The sequence below is a fragment of the Ailuropoda melanoleuca genome, chromosome 4 (genome assembly GCF_002007445.2).
Source record: "Ailuropoda melanoleuca isolate Jingjing chromosome 4, ASM200744v2, whole genome shotgun sequence".
NCBI lineage: Eukaryota > Metazoa > Chordata > Mammalia > Carnivora > Ursidae > Ailuropoda > Ailuropoda melanoleuca.
This window is the reverse complement of record NC_048221.1, coordinates 140,715,057-140,739,703: the sequence shown is the minus strand read 5'-3', so window position 1 is coordinate 140,739,703 and position 24,647 is coordinate 140,715,057. Positions and strand designations below refer to the sequence as shown.

The 24,647-nt window shown below is 51.3% G+C and overlaps 1 long non-coding RNA gene across 16 annotated transcripts in view; it reads left to right on the top strand.

Annotated features, from left to right (window-relative positions):
• Positions 1-24,647, top strand: part of LOC109489947 — a 78,548-nt gene that overhangs the window by 4,378 nt on the left and 49,523 nt on the right. For 15 of the 16 annotated variants that reach the window (XR_002143106.2, XR_004625116.1, XR_004625122.1 and 12 more), the window contains exons 2-3: positions 1,096-4,001; positions 8,987-9,157. This is a non-coding gene — a long non-coding RNA (uncharacterized LOC109489947). Of the gene's footprint in view, positions 1-1,095; positions 4,002-5,130; positions 5,218-8,986; positions 9,158-24,647 lie in introns of all 16 variants that reach the window. The other variant, XR_004625120.1, reaches the window with a different exon arrangement.

Here is a 24,647-nt window from a genome sequence, read left to right as displayed (position 1 = left end):
GCAAATACATAGCTAAATCTCCTTGGATTCACCCAGTGCAGAAAGGCTTATATTCATAAAGTTACATGGCCCCTCAGCAGTGTTTCTTATATACAAACACAATAGAGGCGGAATTCTAAAGCCCCAATTAAGTGGAAAAGGTCGCTCTCCGAGGTAACAATAGGCCAGGGCTAAAGCAACAACAAAAAAAAAGCTACTTAGTTTGGCAACCTTTGTTCGGAAGAATCCTCTGAAAAAGCCCCCCTCGGAACCTTCTGAATGGGGCCTGAACCAACCTTCTTAATCCTCTGCCCGTCTCACATAGGGTTAATTCAATGCTGGGGAGGGGGTGGGTCCCCCTTTTGTGGCAGTAGNAATTCAATGCTGGGGAGGGGGTGGGTCCCCCTTTTGTGGCAGTAGCTGGTCACAAAACAAAAACCAATTGCTAGGTTCCAAAGGGGTTTCTCGCTCACACTCTGGGTTAAAATAAGCGCTGTCGTTGTTCTTCCGTGTGTGCCTGGGGGGGGTGGCGAGAAAGTTAAACCCTTGGAACACACAGAATTTGCTGAAAAAGGTGAAAGTTCCATTTCAAGTTCCAAATTGAATGCAGACTCCGGGCTTTGCCCCTCCCCTCCCCTTGTCCCTCGTGGGGAGTATGTGTGCGAGCGGGTGGGGAGGGTCTGTCAGGCTGCCACCCCCGAAACAGCAGGTAATTAAACCTCGGGGGCCTGGAGAATTTGGACTCCAGTTTGGAGAAAAACTACACGGGAGGCTCCCCTCCACCCCACCCTCCCCGTGCTTGCTGTGGGAATTTTCTATAGTTACACATGGATTCCCAGGTAAACAAGCTTGAAAAGGAAGTCACAGGCAGGGGGATTGAATTAGCGCCTTGGTGGTGTTGGTAATGAACCAGTTTGCTTAATTAGACAATCATGAAATTATCACGGTGAAAAGCATAAAATTGTGCCTAAAAATCGAGGGCTGGCCTAGCTTTCAGAGGTCCTTTGTGGAATATCCTTATTAAATATGGCGTTTTCTTAGATAGTAAATGTGATTTTTTTTTTTTTTTTTTTTTTTTTTNTTTTTTTTTTTTTTTTTTTTTTTTTTTTTTTGCAGTGAATGAATTGGAGCCGTGGAAGACAGGAAGTTCATACTCACATGTCGCATGTCCTTCGGCAGACTGTTCAGTATCTCTGGACCTCAGTTTCCTTTCTGTAAACTTTGTAGGATTTTATCTGCCTGGGAATTTAAGTCTGAGCATTGAATGAACTCCTTAGGCCCCCAATCTGAACACTCAGAGTGTGCAAAGCGTCTTACTAACTCCCCCGCACGCATGGTCTTCAGTCCCACGTGGTTCTGGGACCGGACCCTGACGGTCTCCACAGACTGAAACGGCTGGCACGTGAATTTAAGTCACTCGCCCAGACCGCGGACTTGGCACGTGACCCAGCCCTGATGCAGAGGGAGCCCTGCCGAACCAAGCTTGTGCTTTGAAGCAAGACCCGATCGCGCCCTGGAGTTCAAGTGCAAGGTGCTGTGCGCAGGAAATGTTCACGGGGTCACTCGGCTCTAGTGACCTTTTCCCTCTCGCGCGGCCTCTGGTTTGATGTCTACCTGTGGACAGTGTCGCGTCACCCCATGGAGTCCCTGAGTTGACAGCGAATGAGCAAGCCAGTGCCTTGTTTCTGAAATCATCATGGGCCATTGCTGTTGGTCTGGGAAAGAAGAAAAGACCCACGTGTCGTGGGAATGTTTGCAAACACGCACCCTGGATCATCACACAAGCAGCTCTCGGGAGACGGCGTGTGGGGTGGGGCTCTTCTTGGTCCTCGACGTGGTAGAATTGGGCCCTCCAGCACTTCTTCTGTGGGTGGGCCTGAAGCCTCCACGCTGTTCGCTCCTGTGATCCCAGTCACCATGGACACAGAGGGGAACAGGCGGCCTTCTGTGACCAGCTTCCGTTTACCTGGATTCCCATCGTTCTTCCCACAGAGTGAGCATTGCCTTCAGACGTGGAAGGGCAGGAAGGCGTGGTTTGGCCTCCCACTCTGGCCTGGCCTTTTCCCAGCAACGTGAGCAAAGAAGGGTCGGCCTTGTTTTCCTCCGTCACCTCTCTAAGTCCACTTCTGGTCTGACAAACCCGCGAGGCGTCTGTCCCAGTGAGCACGTGATGTGAATACATAGATCAGAGAGCCGGGAAGCCCCGTTAGGACACGCAGCTGAGACGCTTCCTCTGAACCCGAATCTGCACGTAGTTACGGGCACGCTCACCATTGTGATGAGGGGAACGCGTCCCCGTATTTCTCCTCCCTGTCACCCAAAGTTCTCCTCCAGCCCTTCCTCTGGATGTCGGAGTCCGGACGGAGACGGGAGGGCTCAAGAGTGGAGCGTGTTCTTGGCAAGAAGTAGGGTGCTCTAGGGAAAAGAGGAGAGATTTATCTCCCTTTTCCTCCCCACTCAGAGCCCATTCTGAAGAGATGTCCGTGTGGGGGAACGGGGAAGAGGGGAGTTCAGATGTCGGGTTCCTGGCATTTGGGGGCCAGGAATGACAGTCATGCCAGTAGTGCTGTTCGTGCCAGCAGTTCTAGCGGCAGCAGGAGCAGCTAGGGGTCATCGAGTGCTTACTCTCCTTCCAGATGCTCTTGACTCTGCATGGGTATTCTGGATTTCACAAAAGCATTAGAAGGTAGGCACTCCTGTTTTCCCTATCGGCACACGAGAGGCCCGATATTCAGGGATGGGAGAAACTTACTCGAGGCACAGAGCCACCCACAGGGCCCTCTGTTTCCGCCAGGCACTAGCAGGGGCCCACTGCCCGCTGGAGAGGGAGTTGGTCCTCACCTCCCAGCACAGCCGGGCACAACTACCCCTGGGACCTGGCCCACAGCCTGGCCAGCAGATGGAGCGGCTCTCCTGAGATCTCCTCACCCCCCGGCCCACTTCCTCCTGTCTTCCTCTCCCCGAACAGGGTAGAGGGAGCGGGTACCCAATTTGTGCTCATTTTCTCCGAAGCAGGAGGCCTGGTGCGTGGGACATGAAGCGGAGAGGGCCATGCAGACCAGGGGACTCCTGGGGGTCGTTTTCCCGGCCTCCAGAGCTGCTTCCGTTCCTGGGCTCCTGGTTCGGTCCTCTGCTCTAAGCGCCTTTCCGCTCTGGGCCCCGTCCACTGGGAAGGAGCATGGTGACATTCTGCAAGGGTCGCTCACCAAGGGGGTGCAGCAGGCGTGTGCCCACGGCTAAAGCGCGGACACCTGAGATGTGCTCGAAAACCGCAGAGAAAGCAGCACATTCCGTGCAGGGGAACGCGGCCAGGAAAGGGTCCGAGGAAGGCACAGCCCTTGTCTTGACGGGAAAAGTGAGCACACCTCAGCAAGCAGGCGTCCACGCGGTTGGGGTGGTGCCACCTGGGCCAGGGAACGGCCTTAGGAGGGCTGACTTTGACCTCTGGCAGTCGTGGAGGTCACGGCGAGGAGAGGGGACCAGCGCACCTGCGAATACTCTTTACCACCCGGATGTGCGGCATTGTCTCTAAGATCCGCAGCAACGACTGAATGCTTCGTGGACATCGAGAGCTTCAAAATGTTAAAAACACACAAAAAATTAAACAGGAGTTAAGATGTAGATTCACGGAGACTGACGCAACACGGATCTTTTCAAAAGTTTTAACTTCTCGTCGCTTGCTAGCGTAAGGATCCTTCTGAGCACAGGGGCTCCGCTCAGAGGCACGGGGGTACGATGCCAGAGCGGCCGGCAGAGACACGGGTCACGGACGGAGCCGGTCCCGGGAATGGCCCGGGGGCCCACCTGCGGCGCGCGTGCAGGAGGCGGTTGCTACTGAAATCCCTGCGCACAGGAGCTCGTGCTCGGCGGTGAGCCGTGGTCCCCAGGTTTGCAGCGGGCGTGGGCGCACGCGGAACAGCACACGTGCGGGTTCCCCTCTCCCGGCGCCTCAAGACGACTCCTCCGGTGTTTGCCGCGTGGCTCCGTGTCTGAGATACCGTCTCCTCTGCCGGACTCCTGCGGTAAGCGTGCCCTTTGGTCAGCGAGGCCCGCCCGCCAGTGCAGGGGACAGGTGCACAGCCCGCGGGGAGCACAGACCCTCCGCGGTGGGCTTGCGAGCGCCTCACTGGCCCCCCTCGTGCCCCGGGGCCTTCACGAAGCAGGTGGGGCGGGGACCCAGGCGGACCTGGGGCAGTGGAAGTTCCTGATCCCCGAAGCCTTGGGTTTGGCTCTTCAAACCTCTACTTGGGTGTGACGAAGGGCCACACGACCGAGCCCCTAGGGCCCGTGACGGCCGTGACTGTGCCCTCAGGGTCTCCCGACTGTCCTTCCCCATCTTCCCTGCCTCTCCCCCACCCACAGGCAGAGGTCTGACAATAGCTTTGCCAGAACCGTGAGCTCCACTAAGAGTTCAGACCAAGCTTTCTCCTCGTTTGGGAACATGGCTGTCCTGGTGTAGTGGGTTCTGATGAGTTTATCCCCTGAACGGGTCCAGTTTTCCCTGTAAGCCTGCTGCCTGCAAAGGACAGGAGGGCTAGAAAGCTTGCACTTTTTCCACTTGCAGGGTGTGAAAAAAACTCACTCGTCCTTGGACTGGCTCTGTGACCCTCTGCCTGCAGGGGGGAGGCAGTGGGAGTGGTTCCTTCTGTACAGCTTTGGAGAGCCCCCCTGCTTCTATCCTCCTGGGACAGTGCCTTTACTTTTGCAAGAAAAGCCTGTGCCCCTCCCCCTCCCACTCCCAGAGTGGAGCAAGGGAAGCGGCTACACTGTCCTGACTGTAGAGCTGATTCGCAGCTCCGGCTCTGGTGTGTATCACTGTCAGGTGTGCCAGGCGTGGGAGCCCAGAGAGCAGCCCGGAGTCCTAGGGAGAGCCCTGCACACAGGGGAGGATGGGCAGGGAGGGATCTCCCACCCGCAGCCCTCAGGACACCAGGGAGCCTTTAGAAAAGCAGGTGCAAAATAACCTTTTTCTAGTTGGTGTGAAGGGAGACTGTCTACCAAACCCTTGGGCCAGGATGAGCTCAAGACAGCACACCTCTCCCAGCCTGACCACATCCTCCCCAGGGTTTCCACTTCACCTGGCTTCGGTCCCCTCTCCCATCCTGGCAACGCCAGATCGTGATTGGTAATGGCCTTCTTCCCACCTGGCAGTGAGCCCCTTCAGGTGGCTGTGCGGCTTCCCCGCTGCGCTCAGGCCGAAGTTACTGTATGAAAGCAAAAGGCTCACCTTCAAAACAGGTACTTTTCCCTTGATAGACCCGTTCTGCTCATTTATTCGCCACCCCATGTGGCTCGCTGCCGCCTCTCCTCATTCAGCCCTGCTCTGATTAAAAACGTAACAGCGCCAACTTCAGAAAAACCCTGGTATTGATATTTACCCCTTAGTATGTGTTACGTTGAGATGCCTGTTTTTTCTGAGAAAATTTGCCATTTCTTGCTGATTCCCAGTTTTTCGTGCATACCAAGTGCTGTCCTGCCCCAGAGCCTTTGCACCAGCCATTTCCCCCATGGGAGAGGCAGTTACCCTGGATCTCTGCCATGTCCTCTCTCTCTTTCTTTGGGGCTCTCCTCCCTGTCACTGCATAGATATGGCCTCCTGGCCACCTTGTTTGCAATGGTAATTCCCACTTCCCTCCATAAACACTCCATCTTAATTTTTACCCATAGCCCTTAGCATTATCTGACCTACCATACGCTTTGCTCTTTATTTTTCTATAATGCTCTGATAGACTGTGTGCTCCCAAGGGCAGGCATGCCCATGTTTTATGCCCTGCTAAATCCCCAGTGCCTACAACAGCATGTGGCATCTAATAAGCAGAGAATATCTGTTGAATGAATCCGTGAGTAAACTGTGGATCGAAAGCTCCAGCAGGAGTTTGTCTTGTTGGTGACACGTGGTGGGCACAGTGCTCTTTGCTAGGGGGCATCTGCTGCCCGGTCCGGGTCCACCCCAGTGATCAGGGTGGACCAGCTCCTTGGGGACTGGCCTCTTCCCAGGGGACAGGAGTGGGAGGTGAAGTGGACCTGAGGTGGGGACAAAGCCTGGTGGTCTGACTTTAGTGGAGGACGCAGCATGGCAGGAGGGCCATGAGGGTCTGAGGGTCTGCTGAACATGACTTCTCCTCCCTGCTCTCCCACATCTGGTTGGATGACGTCTGACGATCTCTTAACTTCCTGAAGTTTGGATTTTCCCATCTGAGAAATTAAAACAAGGAAGCCTACCTTGCTGGCTGTCTATAAATGGTTATGGACTGGCTTATAAGAAATTAGAAACATGCTTCTCCTGGCTCATAGTAGGCACTTCAGATTGGCTGGCACGGTGGGTGTGAAGGAGAGGAAAGTTCTTATGTCCTCAAAAAGCACGGATGTGTCTGGGAGTAACTGCCACTGGGGGCCTCCTTCCCCTGATGTCTGGAGGAAGGCGAGTGTCCTGGGCACAGTCCAACCTTGCCACGTTCAGCCTGTGGGCCGCCCTCCTTGTGCTGACCTCTATGCCTCTGCTTGCCCTCCTGGAAAATGGACACATGAATCAGAACCTTGATGGGGAGGTGTCCTGACCTGGCACAGCCACCCTCACTTGGCGACCTGGGCACAGCTCAGCTCCATTCGTGGGTTTGCAGTAAACATACTGCCAGTCCTCCCCCACCTCCCCGCTTGTCTCCAGGCCTCCAGGCCTCCTGCCTGTCCTCTCTTCTTTATTTAACTAATTAAAAAACTATCTGTGAAACATCTACTCTTACAGGGTACATTCCTAGGCTTCATGATGAAGGCAGGAAGCTTGGGAGTTAAATATTTCCAAGGGGAAACATGAGACATTGACATAGACAGTGACCAGTTCAGGCCTCTCTTTTCTATAGCAGAGAGGGCTACAGATACCTGCGGTCCAGGGGAAGAAGGACAGCCATTTCCTCCCACGGTGAGAAGAGAAAGCTTGAAAAGCACCAAGCTTTTCACAAAAAGGCATGGAGGAACTTTAGATGCATTTTACCAAGTGAAAGCAGCCAATCTGAAAGGCTGCACACTGTATATCACATTCTGGAAAATATAGAACTGTGGAGACTGTCAAAAGATCAGGGGTTGCCGTGGGTCCAGGGGGAACACAGGAGACTTTGAGGGCAGTGGAACTATTCTCTATGATACTGTCATGCTGGATACATCTTAGACATTTGTGCCCACCCATAGAATGTATGTCAACTATGTACTTGAGTTAATAACAGTGTACCGATCTCGGTTCATCAATTGTAACAAAGGTACACACTTTGATGCAAGACGTCACTAATGCAGAAAACTGCTGGGGGAGAGAAAGGCTGTATGGGAATGCTTGATGATATCTGCTCTAGTTTTCTCTAAGCCTAAAACCTAAAGTCTATTGACACACACACACAGAGGAAAGTTCAAGAAAGCAGGTTCACTCTAGTGGGTGAGATAAGCAGGGGGAGCTCAGAGGTGAAAACCCCATGCCAACACTTCTGGGCCACACCAGGATGGAGTTTGTAATGGGTGGAGCTGTGACCCACCCCCTGGCAGATCCCAGGTGGCCTCGGTCTCCATTTACTTCCCTCTGGGGTAATGAACCAGCCATAGGTTTGGAGCACTCTACCATCAAACAAAAATAAATGAGACGTTCAAGAAGCAGTGCAATGCCATGGGAAGGGGGAGAGAAAATGTTGAGACCGAACTTGTTTAAATCTTGGGTTTGCTGCCTGTGAGCTGTTTGTCCTTGAGCAAGTCACACAGAGTCTCTGGGCCTATGTCACCATTTACATGTGACCAGACAGAGTGCAGTGGTAAAATGCGATGCTACCTACTCATCAGAAGTTGCTGCGGATACCAACGGTGACATCCGTGTGCGCAATGGTGTGCATTTTTAATGATCTTCTCCTATGGACCCCTGCATCGATGTCATCGTTTCAACCAATACAGACTCCGCTTGCGGATTTCTGCTTTCCCTTTGTCCCTTAATCGTATCATTTTTCATGGCTACTGCTCTCATCGTGAGGCTGTCGAGTTGTTCACCAGTGTCCCTAAAAGGACACCTATGAAACACCCCCATGCTGAGATTTCAACCTGAGACCCCTGTAGGTAGCCTCCGGGGCACGGGGTGCCACACACTATTCTGGAGTACCGGAGGACACCCAGCCTTGAAAGCCGCCAGAGCCCAAGATTTTGACTTGGGACGCAGCCTTCCTCGGGCCGGCTGTCGGAGAGCTCATGCAGCCTCACCGCCTTGCTCTCCTCCCCTCTCCCGGGCCATTGGCAGCACCTTTTATAGCTCCCTGCCGGTAACTGCGGACGGCCGATCAAAGGACCACCGCCCAGTGGCTGAGGAAGTCATTTTAAGTGGGAGGTAGATAGTTACTTACCAGCCCATCCATGAACTTAATTGGGTCCTTCATCTCTCCAAGACATTATTTTTTTGAAGAGAAAGAGAAAAGTGCTGCTTTGATCTGAAATTAAGCCAGTGTTCTTCCAAGGAGCCCACCACGGAGTCGGCCAGTGGTGACTGTGTGGTGGTCCAGGTGGCGCCTCCTTCTGGGGTCGTTCCCTTGGTGGCCGCGGGCCAGGAAGGGGAGGTGGGGGTGAGCCGGCGGAGGAGCCCCCCCAGAGGCCAGGGCGGATGGCCTTATCCCGATGTGTTCGAGGGCGGCTTCCCAGGGCAGTCTGTTCCCCCGATCTGAGCGGTCTGGGAGCAGATGTGTGCAGTTAGGGAAACACGATCAGGCGGGAACCTTCTCACTGTGAACACCGCCCATATGTTCCTGGGCCGACTGTAGTAACTGCCGAGCGCTTCTCAAATGTCCAAATCCCCTCTGTTGGGTTCTACAGAACAGATGTTTCCCTGGCTCCTATGACGGTAATTTACCAACTTTACATATGCTGAGCTGTGGGCCCCACACTCTTGCATGTGCTTCTCAGTGATGTTCCCCAAAGCGCATTTTTATGGTTTTGTAGAAACTCTGTGCTGTTCTGCTCTTGCTTTCTGTGAGATTCTGATGTCTTTTCCCAGCGGCGTTTTGGACTTGCCCTAGAACATCACAGACCCGAGAGAAGAGACACTAGTAGTCCCCCACACCTGCACGAGAGGCGATGAGAGGCATGGGGACAGGGTGTCTCCCCAAGTTTGTCATATTTGGTGACCAGTTCAAGACCCATGGCCCCATCCTGACTTCTAATCAAGGTAGGACCCTTTATGTCTCAAACCCTGATTCCTGATAATATCACAGTTTTACAGGCAATACATTTTAAAAGTAAATGGTTCTGTGATGTTTAATAATTTTTGCTTGTTCTTTAAGAATTATTTTTTAAGAATTTTTAAGAATTGTTTTAGGTTCACAGCAAACTTAGGGGAAGGTATGGAACTATCCCTTGCATTCCCCTGCCACCCCCCCTACTCTCCCCCATCATCAACACTCCCACCAGAGTGGGACATTTGTTATAACCCGTAATTATATCTATGACACATCATTTTCATGCAAAGTCCGAGTTCACATCAGGGTTCATTCACTCTTGGTATTTGGGCAACTCTATGGGTTTGGGCAAACGCATGATATAATGACACGTCTCTACTGTTATAGTGTCACACGGAGTAGTCTCACGGCCCTAAACACCCTCTGTGCTCTGTGTGTTCACCCCTCCTCCGCCCAACCCCTGGCAACCACTCATTTTTTACTATCTCCATAGTTGTCCTTTATTTACTATTTCTGAGGTTAAATTGTTACTCCCAGAGGTCAGATGAGTAAAGAGTTAACCATCAAAGCCGAGTAGATGAGGTCTGGCTGGGTGTCCACTTTCAGGACAGAAGCATTTCCGAAAAGCCTTGGCCGCAGCTTTCCTGTGAGTAACCAGATGTTGTTTGTGTCCACGAATGCGGCTCAGCCACGGCTTCTGAGGACTGCTGCCCTGTGGGCGTTGTTCGGAGGGTTCCTCTCTGACAGCCACTCCCTTCTCACTTTGGCACCAACCCGCACCTCGGGCACCAGGTACCCCTAATTTATGCCTGGCTTCCCAGGGTTCCGTATTTGTCTGGATCCACTCCGCGGGAGCAGGACCTGGCTGTCTTGTTGCCCGGGGTTCCCAGCGCAGAGGACAGGGGCTGGTATACAGCGGCTACTTAACACGTAATTCTTCAGGGAAAGAGCAGATGTCAGCCAAATCCGTCTTTCGTATGTGTTACACGTTTTAACCTGGAGCTCCAATGTCTTATTTCAGGGTTTCTCAAGCTTTGGGGGGCACGGTTAGCACCTGCAGAGCTGGATTCCCCAGCCTCATCCACGGGGGCTCTGAGTGGGGTGGGCCTGATAGTCTGCATTTCAACCCAGACCACGTCCCTGCAGGATGCCTCAGAAGGACCTGAGAAGACTGAGTGCTTCGGGGGTGGGGACATTGTCCACGCTTATCTGTGCTCTGTGACTTCGGGGCGTGGCTGGGCCACACGGGGATGGGTTCATTATCTCGTAGGATGACGAGCCACAGAACTCCGGTCCTCAAACATGAATTCTCAGCCACTAATCTTTTCCTGTCCCCATCATTGTCCCTTATTTAATATTAATGAGGTCAGATTGGGACCCTCAGAGGTCATATGAGTCAAGAGCTAACCATCAAAGCCGAGGAGATGAGGTCTGGCTGGGTGTCCACTCTGGCTCTGCCCTTCACGGGCTGGTTGAACTTGAGCAAATTGCCTCCCTACTCTGAGCCTGTTTCCTCATGGTGGAATTAGGACTTTGGAATTTGTGAAGGTCCTTTTCAGTCCTTAGCAGCCATGAGGAAGTGCGTGCTGGCAGCTGCATTACGTGCCTGTGCCCCCGACGGTCAGGAGGGAGTGGAGGAGGCAGGAGGTGTGTCCTTGCTCGCTGGTAGCGCTCGGAGGGAGCGCTGCCCTGGTGACCACCCGCCGCCACCTGGCCCCTGGGCCCTCACTCACCATGTGAAGGGGTCCCCCCTGAATAAGGGGAAGCAGAGCCACCAGGTCTTCCTTTCTCTGGGCCCCCTGCATTTGCCTTCGTGGGGTCACACGCTTCCCGCACTCAGCCTGTGTTCCTGGGGTTGTTTCAGACCAGCTGTGGTGTGGAAACGGCTCAAGACCAGCAGTCCAGATGCTCAGACGCGAGTCTGGTTCTGCCACTAACGAGCCCGGGGCAGGTGACTCCATCTGTCTGACTGTAGTTTCCCACGTACACAATGGCAGGGGTTGCACATTCCTGGTTATCACCTAGAGCCCAGAGAGCCCAAATCAGGATCTTCAGGTCCAGGTTCTAACCTCAGAGATTCCGAGCAGAAGGTCTGGAACAAGGCACAGACACAGAAATTTGGGGCAAAACTACTCGGTAGGGGAGTCTGCGATCCTTGAGGCCTTTCCCGGTTCTCAGTTACAGTGTTACCCTAACTAACCCACACACTGATGCTCGTCTCCTGACAGCCTGCCCCTGGCATCAGACTGGCAACCCACTTCCCTTGTGGTGAGGTTTGCTTCTGAAAGTTAGCCTGCAATCAGAGATCTTTTCCTGCCATTTGGGCTTCAAATGCACATGGACCACTGTTAATACTCGGGACTGAATCTGTCAAAGGTCGTCTCGGGGGGCTCAGCACAGAAGCGCCATGCCCAGGGGTTCAGTCACCTGCAACATTGGTTGAGCTTAAAGTGCCGGACCTCCGTTCAGCCCTGTAGTGCGGTGTGCGTGGAAGCATGTTCTCTGAATCCCAGCAGGACCCCAGGAGCTCTGCTACCCTCTGGTCCTATAGATGGCACACGGGGAAGCCATTGTATGCTATTACTCCCCTCTGATATGTATTATTGTGACTTTCTCACAGTAATATTGTTGTTTTCACTGACATCATTTTGTAGCAATAACAATATTAATAGATTCAATTTTCTGAGCATTTCTGTGTGCCAGATATTCATATAAATGCTTTTCCTCTTACCTCATAACCACACTTTGAAATAATGCTCAACACCCTCATTTACATATAAGGGAAATAAAGACCCAAGTATCTGAGTGTATTTGGGGGAAGGTATTATTTTGGCCAAAGGAGGGGCTGACTTATTAGTTCATTAGAATACAAAAAAAGAAGCAAAAAAAAAAAATGTTCGAGTAATTGTGGTTACCTGACTCACCCAATCTCTGTGTTTGCTTGGAAGGAGCCTCAGCTTTCCTTAACATAGTTCTAGAAGAGGGGCTTCCACTTAAATGCCCCTCTGTGCTGTGAGCTCTGCCAGGGCATCCGGCCTCACAGACCCCTCTGAGGTAAGCCTCCTTTGCCCCTTCTGTGGATGGTGACATGGGTTTCTGGAAGGTCAGGGCTTTGGCCGAGGCCTTGTGATGAGTAATATAGCTGATGTTGGGCGCCCAGGCAGTCTTACCCAGCACACATGCAATACCCTTCCGAGCCTGTTGGAAGCTTGTGCAAGATCTGCTCAGTCAGCTCAGGAAAGCCCGAGGTCCCCAAAGGCCATCAGGTGGGGCCAGGAGGGCAGGGTCCGTGTGCTCCATCTCCAAGCCACACACTCCCTCCTTCTGCTTCCCGAAGTGACCAGGCCTGAGGCTCAGCTGCTCACTTTCAGAACTGCCAAAACAGCCACGCCAGCCACGGTCCCCACAAGAGGGAAGCTCAACAGCCACTTGTGGCCTGCATTCTCCTGGTGGTATTGTGCCCTGACATCTCTGCTGAACCTTCCCCCGTCCCACGCGGCTATCCGGGCGTCCCTTCAGGTGAACAAGGAGGCCCGGAAGGCAGTCACAGGGTGAGTGATGAAGCCAGGCCTGGAACCAGACTTTCAGACCCCAACGCCATGGCTCGCTGTGCTATCTTGGTTTGAGGGCTACTGCGGGCCACTCTGCTCTGCTATCAGGGGATACAGTGATTCCGTTTGCCCTTTGTGGGTACGTGGGGGCAAATTTTTAGGGAGAGGTGGAGAGGATAACGTACAGCCCACCTGCTCTCGCCCAGATTCCTGCTCCCAACACAAAGGAATGCCGAGTGATGGCAAGCACATTTTCGAAAATGCCAGAAATGTACTTAAAACACACACACAAAGATGCCAGAGAAGAAAGGGAACTTAAAGACTGGAGCGCCAGCAGGGTTGACACCAACCATGAACAGCTATCGGGATGAGAAATACTCTTGGGGATAAGAACTTACCACCTGCTTCGGGATGTCTGCGGAGCTGGCAGATGCTGCGTGCCATGAGCTTTACAACGGAGCCGCTTCACGAAGCCAGGGACGGGGATGGAGGTGTGACATCTGAATACAAACCAGCAGAGCTCGGCCTTCTGCATCAGGAAGTGCAGCACAAAAGCCTATGCTGCCTCTGGACCCCAGGCGTGCCGCGTGTGGGGGCCTCAACTCAACAGCCTGCACTAGTTGGGAATTTCAAGCAGGAATTCGCTGCAAAAGCTGATCTGGAGCTGACTGGCCCCCCAAAGGCCCTGCCCCAGGAGAAAAGAGCATTGCACCCGGAGAGGAGCCTGCACCACTCCGGGCGTTTCTGAGACTCCCGGGCCTAAGACAGATGAGCTCAGAGCACCTGTACAAACTCACCACCATGAAGATCAACAGAAACAATAAAAGGAGACATCCTATCCAAGGAGGTGCAGATAACGGATAACTCAAAATGTGCTTTTGATCATTCAAGACATAATTTAAGGGGGGAAAGGCACTACTTCCTATCTCCAGATGTGGGCTGTGGTCACGCCCAGATCCCCTCCATGTCAGCCAGGCACCGTGGACACAGGCTCAGTGTGACGGAAGCAGGTGCATTGCCGGGCGCATCATGGCAGGTTTCTCTTGTCTGCGTTCTGCAGCAGCAAGAGTCCCGTGTGTGCCCCTGGGTTCCATCAGGGTGGCGGTGTGGACAGAGAAGATCTTTCTCCCCATGAGCTGTTGGCTCTTGTGAGCTCCCTCTGCAGCTTCCTTCCCTCCTTTCTCCTGTCACACCATCTATTGTGTTCCCTCGTGGTGCTAACAAGGATCCTTGAAAGATGACTGCTATGGTAATGATCTACAGAACTTACTGGAGCTATCAATTAAATATGGTTAACGGCCGGGTTCTGCTGACACCCTAAGAGGCCTGCAGGCTGCAATTTATAGAGACGGCTCTGCTGCCTCATTTGTATCTGAGGCATTTCTCTGGTCTCGGCGGAAAAGGTCTGATCTCAGAGGAAATGATTTCAGGCCTGCCCCAGCCTCAGCCGGATCACCAGCCACCCCAAACCACCTTAGCCCGGCTTTACTGTCCTTACCGTGTCTCACAAGGTTCTGGGGTGGAGGGGGAGGGGCTGCCAGCCTCTATCAGCGTGAGGTCTGGGTCAATATTCCTGCTTGGAAAAGGCACGTGCATCAAGGAGACGTTTTACACCTAACACTGGGGTTGTTTCTCATATGTGGTGATGAGAATTGAGATTAAGGGCTGGGATCTCGCTGTCCCAAACTTTGTTGATTTCTGGATATAATAGACATTCGGCTCTAGTGCAAGGACGGGGAGCAGTTTATTTCCCAAAGTGGGCAGCAAGCTTCATGGAGTCATGTAGCACTTATCCAGCAACCTTAGCCATTGTGACGAACCAGAGGACGGAGAAGAGCTTCTGAGAAGCCCAGACGTGAACTAAGACCGTGCAACCTACTCACAAGTTAACAGGTAGATAAGAGACAACCAATCCATCCCCAGTGCCCCCACCCCCTGCCAGCAGTCTCCACGCGCTGACAGCACATTGGTGACCATGTGCCCGACCCCTGGCAGTCGAGGTTGGAGAGAAAAGGGTGTGGTCACTGCTTCTGTTCTGGACCTTCACCAAGAACCTACTGACTAAATATAAAAAGAGTACTAAGAGTATAATTTTGCAAAAATTTACCAAAGTATCTTTGTGTGTTTCTCTTTTTATGGACACTTTTCCATCCCACACTGAGAAAATAGCCAAGACTGTGTGCTCTCTTCCCTCCGAGATTGCTAATGGTTTCGTGTCATAAGACCAAAAGCAGAAGTGTCCACGCAGCTAGAAGATGATTTAAGCCCATGTTTTTGGAAGCCTGGGTTTACTGGGAGGAATTGTGTTGCAATGGTCGGTGGGGGAAATAGCAGAGGTATGGAGTTTTCAACGATGGAAGATGGGGGCTGGCAGACCAGGCGAGTGCAGAGGAGGGGACAAGGAGGGAGATGGCTTCTCAATGATGTTATTGTAACTGCTGTCCAGAGAGTCCCTGAGACCCCCTCAACCAAAGATGCTAGGAAGTCTGAGGCCACCTAACACAAAGCAATGATGTAGGGAAAATAACAAAGTATCCCTGTGACCAAACTCAGCTCAGACACAGCCAACCTCCAAGGGAGCAGGTGGGGCAGGGTTTATCTGTGGGACACCTGGTGATGAAGAACAAAGAACGCTTCCTTGAATGGACTACACAGAACCTTCTGGAATTTTGTTCAACTGAAGAAAGAAGGGCTCAAAACACAACTGAGATTGACTTGCACCAGCAGGTTGAAGAGATGTTTGGATCAGATTTTAGTTAATTTGGAGAAATAACATGTAATAGCTCTTCAGCTGTGGTCTAAACTTCTTTAGAGTTTGCTGGTGAGATGAATTCCCCCAAAGAGGGAAGGACAAGGACATGGAAGGTGACGAGTCGGCCCCCACCTCCCTGTGTGACTTTCTAGGAAAAGCGAAGCTGTCATCTGGAGTGGGAATGGCACCCAGGTCTGTGTTGCTAGGGCAAGAGCAAAGGATTCTCTCCGGAGGCACAGGTGCCGGAGGGTATCCAGGGGGGTGGGTCTTCTGCCAGTAGGAAAGCAATCAGTCCACTGACGTCGAAGGTTTGTTTTCATTTTGTTTTGTTTTGTTTAAAGTTTTATGGAGGTATAATTTACAAATAAAAAATTGTACATATTTAAGATGTACAATTCGATGTTTTGATATACATCTGCATTGTGAAATCATCCTCATAATCAAGCCAATTAACATACCCATCATGTCAAATAGTTGTCTTTTTTGTGCATGGGGGGGTGAGAGAGCTTAATTATCTACGCTCCTAGCAAATTTCAAGAATGCAATACCATATATTTTTTTAAGTAGGCTCCATGCCAATGTGGGGCTTGAACTTACAACGCTGAGATCAAGACCTGAGCTGAGATCAAGAGTTGGAGGCTTAACTGACTGAGCCCCTACAGTATCCTATTACTAACTCTGGTCATCAGTCTGTACAGTAGATCCCCAGAGCTTGTTCACCTTATAGCTGAAAGTTTGTGTCCTTCGACCAACATCTCCCCATATCCTTCTCCCTTCAGCTATTGGCAACCACCATTCTACTCTTAGCTGCTGTGAATTCATATGATTGAGATGCCATATATAAAAGTGAGATCATGTAATGTTTGTCTTCCTGAATCTGGCTCATATCTCTCAGCATAATGTCTTCCAGTTTCATCCACGTTGTCACAAATGATAGGTTTTCCTTCTTTTTAAAGGCTCAGTGATATTTCGTTGGATATCCATTTAGTCACTGATAGATACTTAGATTGTTTCCATATCTTGGCCATTGTGAATGGTGCTGCAATGAACATGGGAGCTCAGGTATTTCTTTGAGTCTGATTTAATTTTGTTTGTGATAAATACCCAGAAGAGGTTGCTGGATTATACGGTAGTTCAATTTTTAATTTTGTAAGGAACTTCCATACTGTTTTCCGTAATGGCTGACATTCCCACCAACACTGTACAAAGGTTCCTTTTCCTCCACACCCCCCCACACTTATTTTTTGCCTTTTTGATAATCACCATCATAACAGGTATGAGGATATCTTTTGGCTTTGATTTGCACTTCCCTGATGATTAGTGATACTGAACACCTTTTCATATATCTGTTGGCCATTTATATGTCTTCTTTTGAGAAAATTTTGTTCATGTCATTTGCCCATTTTAATTTTTTCTCCTACTGATATGTAGTTTTTACGTATTTTGGGTATTAACCCCTTATGAAATATATGGTTTCTCCCATTCCACAGATTGCTCCTTCACTCTGTTGACTATTTCCTTTGTTGTGCAGAAGCTCAAAGATGTTTCCTAAGGCTGAGACTCCTTAGCTAAGAATAGAGATATTTGGGCTTTAGCTGGCATCCTACTGAGAAGTTGAATCAATGGTCAGTATCGGGGCCAGGAAAAGTGTTAGCTGCTGGGATATCATAGAGCTCTGCCTTTCAGGTATTTGCATACTCAAAGGGACTTCATCTTCAATGACCAGGATGCAAAGAGTGCCTGAATAATTTAAAACAGGCTTTGGGCATGCTGACAGTCAGGAAACATGCAGGTCACCTACCTATATACTTATGGGATGGGGTTCTGCATTGTTCTGAGAGCAGAGACAGGACATCGAGGCTCTGAGAAGGGACATGTGGGAATCAGGAGGCATGGTTCAGGCCTCGATAGAATAGGCGTGGCCCAAACAAAGCTGGGGGCTGTCCTCAACGCTAAGCTCAGAACGACTGGATTTAAACTCTTTGTAAATATCTGCAACCAATGGAAATACTAATGGATGGAAGGAGGAGAAAATGAAGCAAGACAGAGGTTTTGACTCCTTTTTACTAGCTACGGCAGGCAGGGACCAATCATGGGAGTGAAAAGCATCTGGAGAAACAAGCGTGGCCCTCCTCGGCTCGTCCCTGCGAGGCAGGTACAGCAGAGAGGCCACCTGTTCCTGAAAGGGGTTTGCATGCCTGTACTCTCCACTCATCGTGTTGGTCAGGGCACACTCGAGATTGTTCTGGGAGAGGAGGCTTGAAGTTAAGGGAAATATGGAAATAAATACACTTGTCTGGATATTGAGTGAAGGAAGCTACTAAGAGACAAGACCTAAGAGCTTTGGGAAGTGCACCCTTTGCCCCAAATAGTTTACAGGGTCTGGTAGAAGGTGACTTGGAGTGATCGCAGCGCCGGGGAAGAAGCGATGGGTATTTCATGGCAGACCGATGTAACCAAAAAGACCCGTAACCAGCAATCTGAACACTCAGGAACACTTGGGCAATTTCAAGAAACTCTACAAGAGTGGAATACACCCAGTATTCCAGAGTGGAGCACCTGGGCACTTGAACGAGATTAGGTTTGCCCTTCGGCCCCAAGGCCCAGGAAGAGATTGACAGGAGGCTCAAATGCCCCCTGGACACCAGATCTAGGGAGGGACTGGCCCTGAGACAGGGCTCCTATGGCGAGTCTCCCAGGCCAGAGACCCACAGGGCTGTAGTGAGAGATGTGTTATGAAGAGCGGAACCCAAGCTGAAGGTCAGAGGAAAGGAAAGGTCTTAACGGACAGGCTTTTTCTGATACCATGTGCGTGACAGTCGCCCACATCACTCTGGCTCATGTCCTGCCATCCAGGACGTCACAGAGCCACACCCACCACAAGGGAGACTGGGAAGTGTCGTCTCATTCCCACCGGCCACATGGCCCGCTGATTACTGGGGTTCTACTATCGTGAGAAAACCGGGGAGTACAACTACTATTGGGGACCAACTAGCGGTCTATATAGCACAGGTATTCTTACGGTCCAGAGGCGTCAAGTTAAAACTTAGAACGTACAAACTGTGAAGATAGGAAACCCGCTTAGAACCGCGTTGCCTGAGTGGAACTTTAAGTGATGCATTTGCTAATTTTTACAGAAGCCGGCAAGTTGCGGATAGACTACAGTGTTCAGATGCTTCCTTGAGCTTAATACTTTTCTGATGATAGAAACAATGTCACTTCATTGTACTTCATTTAGGGAAAAAAACTAAAGTGCAGAAAATCAAGTAGAATTAATACTTATCACACCATCGAAAGGTAACTACCTCTTTGATTTGTGTACAGTTTCTCCCTGCGGGTTCTGTAGGTCCGCATCTTGTATGTTATGCTTGTAAGAGAATCATACTGCGTCGGCTATCTTATAACAGAATTGTTTTTTCTAATTTTAATAATTTTATCGGTGTTTTTACCCTTGGCTGTCCATGTCCTCAGATTTCGTTCTTTCTCTGATAGAACCTAATCAAGGGAAGAGAGACAAGCAGGGAGTTTACTGTGCATGCTTTCCTGAGTGCCTTTGAGAAGAGGAGAAGGTCTCAGAAAAGCCTGGAGAAGCAAAGTATGACAGTCCCTCCAGGTGCCGTCACCGTGTGGACTAAGTCAGCAAGCCCAGCCTGTCCCCGCAGCCCCCATTCGCTCAGGCCCAGAGGGGCCTTTTCCTCCAGCGCTGGTAAGGATTGCTGCAGGAGGAAAGGTGCAGAATGCAAACCCACCTCCGTTCCCCAGTGTTCTGGGTTTATAGATACAGGTGCAGGGGGAAGGGGGTCACAGTTTCTTCACTGTTACCAAAACCCTGATAGGCTGTGACACCGGCCCCAGGTCCGCAGAGACGGTGTCCTCTGGGCCAGCCACCTCCCCTGAGCTGCCGTCTGTAGGGCGCCTCACCCAAGTCCAAGTGCAGTGAGGTGGTGAGCTGGGTGCAGGGATGCCGGAAGGACAGGCACAGCCGCCTGGTTTGAACTTTAATTTGTGCTGGAAATTACATTTCCCAAGGTCAGCTTGTCCTTGGGCCCTAGATTAGTTTAGGCGTGTGTGTGTGTGTGAGTGTGAGTGTGCATCTGCAGGTGTGCATGTGCATGCACGCACTTGTGTATGGCTTAGAGGGCACACCCAGCTATATAAACATTTTATTGATTCCCAAATCTGTCCTCATTAAGGATGGACACTTTATGGCTAGCAAATGTGCCCTGGGATTTCACTGTGAATTAATATTCTTTAAACACACCACACACACACACACACACACACACACACACACACACACCCCCACCCCACCTCCTCCTCCTCCCTGACAAGATAGATCGCAGGCTCGACCCAATGCTCGGAAGGTCAGAGCGCGCTGAGGAATCAATCTTCAGCTATTCTTCCCCCGAGCTCCCCAGGGCCGGCGGCGCTGAGCGCAAGCAAGCATCTTTGTTGCGGGTGCAGAGCGCGGGGTGTGGGCCAGGGCTGCGCGGGCCGCGGAGGGAGAACCCGGGTCCCAGGTCCCAGTGTCTCCGCACGGTGGCCCGCCCGCCGCAGGCCCCCGGGCGCCCGGCGCTTGCACAGACCCTCTCCGAAGTGCCACGTGTTTGTACAGAGAAGGAGAACGGCAGCTGGCCTGGGAATTCATCAGCCCCACATGGGTAGGAGATATATTTGAAAAAGAAAAAAAAAAACCCACTGATAGCAAGTAGGGCGCAGAAACCCCACGTTGTGACGTTAAAGAGGAGGTGCCTTGGGGGCGGCCCAGCTCCGTCTGTCACCCAGGCTTCATTGCCGGGCTTCCCGCACCCTCGGCGGAAGGCAGGTGCAGAGCGCGTCACCCAGGGAAGGCAGCCCGGACGCAGCCCTGCCCTCTTCTCTGCGGCCCCCGTCCTACCTGGGGCCGAGGTGGTGGCTGCTGGGACGGGGCGGCTGCACCCAGGGCAGGGCTGGCGGAGGGGAGAGGCATGTCCCAGCGGGTCTTCGGTGGCGGCCTGCGCACATCTCCAGGGTTTGGGGCGAACCCCCAGTGCCTTCATTTTAAATCAAGTCGGCTGCACAGCTCTGCCCCTGACAGTCTGGCAACACCTTTCTGGCTGCTTCTTGAAAGGAATCCCTTGCCTTTGCCTCCCAGACTCAGTTAGATGTAAAAATGATGGTGTGTCTCTCTCTGCTTCAAAAACATACAGAAACATGTGGAAACGTTCCATTTTTCAGATCGAAAACCATGTGCAGTGAATTTTCACAGACCTGATTTTAATGTAGATAAAAGTGAAAAACCCGGAGGGGGTGCACGCTCTCGAGACCCTGCATTGTCTGCTATAATTTAATCATCGTGGGTTGCAGAATTTCTTTGCATAAATTACAACCACAATGATAGCATCACTTTCACAAAAGGTGGCTTCCAGTCCATTCAACCCTCCCAGGGGCGGCTGGGTCTTCGCAGCAGAGGAAGGGTGTCCTGGGGTCCTACAGAGCTGCCCGTACCTGGGGCTCCCCTGGCAGGGGGCTGCACCTCGGGCTGTTGGCTGACTCCGCTGATCTCCTTTGCTTCTTGGCATTTGCTAACCACCTGGTTTTTATTTTTCTGGGAATAAAGGGTGAATGGTAATGGAGGAGGCACATTTGCGGGGTGAACCCCAGGGTGGAGAAATGGTGGAGGTAACCTTTTCCTACAATGCCTTCCACTCACCTCCTTTTTCTCTTCCTCTCCTTTCCCCCATCCCTTAGACAAAGATGATTTTTAAATTTTCTGCATTTTTTTTGCTCTTGGGTCTTCTCATATCTGGAAAGGCACAGATAGTGCCTGGGTACTATGCTCTCGGTAGTTCCAAGACATGTCCTCCCTGCCCCAGGCCCAAGCCCCCAAGAAGACAGTCTTCTTCGGGAACCCTGGGAGCACGTTTTGTAAGCCTCTCCATTGAAACGAGGCCGCTAGCCAGCCATGCGTGTCTGCATTGTGGTGGTCCCAGAGGACTCTGGACAATCCCTTTGAAAGAAAAGGGTCAGGAAGATTCTCAGGACAGAGGCAACTAATTTCCATCCTTGAGGCTTTATCTCACAAAGGACACTCGATGTAAAGAAGAAATGAAGTCTGTGGAAAATGTGCTCCTTTTCCAAATGGGTTGCCTCTGGATGAAATAGAATATTTTCACGTTTTCTCAGTAGAATAATGCTTTTAGTGCCCAGATCCTCTAAAGAGAATGACCATCACACCTCACACCTATGCATAAGACAGCAGGATTCTATGGTGAACAATTCTGTGGCGGTAGGCATACAGTTGGTGTTTAATACAGGTTAAATGGATCAGTGAAAAATAACGTTGTCATTGCTGCTCCAAAAAGTAGTGATGATTAATAGATGCAAATTTACAATCCCTTTCATAATCTCAGCATATAAAAGCCTTATATGCTCCTGCATCACCATGGAAACCTTTGATATGTATTCCTGGGGGCAAAACAGCAGACCGGCCCTCCTGTGTGTGTGCACACATGGGAAATGCAGCCCTGGCAGCCCAGGGTCTGCAAGGGCTCTGAGTGCATCTGTGTATTCAGAGGTGGTCATGAGTCCACATGCTCCCGTGGCATGGTGTAGGAAATGTCGGATAATGCAGCCGTAGGCCATAGAAGTGTTCCTCTGACTCTGTTTATACGTGTAAATAGGAAGGGGCTGAGGGGGAAAGAATAGTGACACTAAAGACAGTTAAGAAAGACAACACATATGTGGACAGCAGACGATTTTTTTTTTTTTTTCAAATCAGATTATCCTGTTGCCCACCCTCTCACCGGTCTGGTATGGCAGATTCTGGATGGTTGAAATGAGAGCTGGATAAAGTCCCTGGGGCAAGAGTGTGTGTGTGCAAATGTATGGGACTGTGTGTGCACAGCTGTAGGAGCGCGCGAGTGCGTGTGTCTGTGCCCTGTAAACTCCCTGAGTCTGGCCCTGTGTCTGTGAACAATTACCCAGGAAGTAGTTCCGCTTACCATGTGAATAGAAAACCTTGGGAAGGAGAACCCAGCCTTAGGGGCCCCCATTGGGGCCGAAAGAAAGGCTTGACCGCTCTCAGAAGGTGGCTTGGCTTAATGACATCCGCCAGTTCTGTTCCTACGTTTCCATGTTTTAGACCTTCCCCCTCCGGTCCTTAGATTAAGAAAGGAAAACCTATTGAAATGATTCTGTGGGGTTTCTCTTTTGTTAAAACTAAATCTCATCGCTCACAGATCTGGGGCCTCAGCAAGACGGACTGCTCCTGGCTTTGGAGCCAAGCATACCTGCGTGTTCACCCTGGTTCCCCTGACCGCCTCTGCTTGGTCCTCACTACCTCTCTGCTTCTTCAGCCCTCCTAGCGAGAATTTCTTTATCTGCAGAACAGAGGCAATAACGCCCACCTTGCTGGGTCGTCGTGCAGAGTGCTGTTTACGTCGGAAAAACACGTGGCACGCAATAGAAGCTTAATAAAGAAATAGGGATTATTACTGACCTGGTGTGTGTATATCAGTGTATATAATGTCCTTAATATTGATTCAAAGCAAGTACATTCTTCTGAACTAAAGATAAAAAGATCGTAAAATCCCAGAGACATACTTCCCTCAAATATGTGAAAGCTTTAAATAAGGTGATAATATAACAGGGTCTCAGCTCTGCCACTGATTAGTTATGCAACCTTAACGAGTTATTTCACCTTCCTGGCTTTCAGCTGTAAAAAAGCTGTGTTCTAGATAATGCTACAAGCAGTGCAAAGGGAGGCAACTTGGATAGGGGCCTCTGGGATTATTCATGTCCACTCTTTCCCGGCCGGTTCCTCCGGACTCGCTTCTCACTCCTCTCTGGAGGCAGTGGCTCTTCTTTTCATCTTTCCCTTGTCTCCAGGCCTTGAAGGCAGGTATTGCCCTGGTCCTTGGGAGCAGACAGCCAGGGCTCAGCCGCCCTAAGGCAGGTCTGTCTCCAGCACACCTACCGCCTGCACGGGACACCCCCTGTCCCTTGACCTGGAACCCCAGGTGTCCACTCCCCTGCTCAGGAGTTCAGGAGTGCACACCTCCCAGAAACAGCTCCACGCTCTCCCAGTTCATGCCCTGGGAATCAGCATTCCTCTGCTGACCTTCTGGTTTTGCCCCAAATTTGCTCCCCTACTGGGTCCTCAAGTTCCACACTCCAAACAGGAGACAGCAGACCCCAGCTTCCTTCCAGCACCACGTTTCCAAAATATTTCGAACCTGAGCCAAGAAGGACATGCAGCCTGGCAGCAGAGATGTGGGAGACTGGTCACTGCGGGTAGTGAGCCTTGGTGCCAAAGGGACGGTCTCCTCCATCTGTAGGGACACAGAAGTTGGAGCCTGCGTGGAACAAAAGGAAGCCCTGGCAGTGTGAGCCAGGGAGGAAAAGCCGTCAGCGTAGATGGCAGGAATGAAGGTGACCAGCAGGCTGGGTCCCAGTGATAATTAGCGGCGGCCCGGCGGGCAGCAGCTGAGGCCCCATCCCTGAGCGCCATTTCAATTGCAGAGTTGGCGCAGAAGGCCTATTGGCCTGATAGTGGTCTCTTCCTGGCCATTTGATCACAGGAAAATAATAGCCCCAGCCTCACTGTGTTCGGCTGCAGTGAGGACAATGACCCGCCATGAAAGGAGTTAAAAAGATTCTGGGGAAGGGAAAGGCAGGCCCACACGGTGGCAATTCAAGATCTTTTGGACGCTGTTAGCTCTTTCTTTAATTAAGCCCCCGGTCTTCAGCTCGTCCTGCAGAAATGCACCTGCCTCCCATCTGCCGTCCGAAACAGGGAGCGGGAAAGTGACTTCACACTGTCACTTTCAGAGTTCTGCTGTGGCCCACAGTGTTTTCCAAGGGAGGCAGCCAGCCACAGACTCGCTTGCTCTTTCTTTCTTCCTTGCTCTGGATGATTCTATAAAAGCACATTAGAAAGTGTGTGGGCTAAGCAATTTCCTTTATGAAAGGGAGAAGGTCATAAATAGTATTCGTTCCGAGAATATCAGCCATACTACCAGCTCTCCGTGAGCGGCATGAGCACCAGGGTCCCCTTAATTTGCTGACTCTCCATCTCATCCCCCAAACTGCATCTGTGCCTGACAACTGGGGCGCTAAATAGTTTCCTCTACCAGAAGACTGATACTTCTGCAGCAGCGGGCAGTGAGCAATCAGGGCCTGTGATGGGATTGTGTC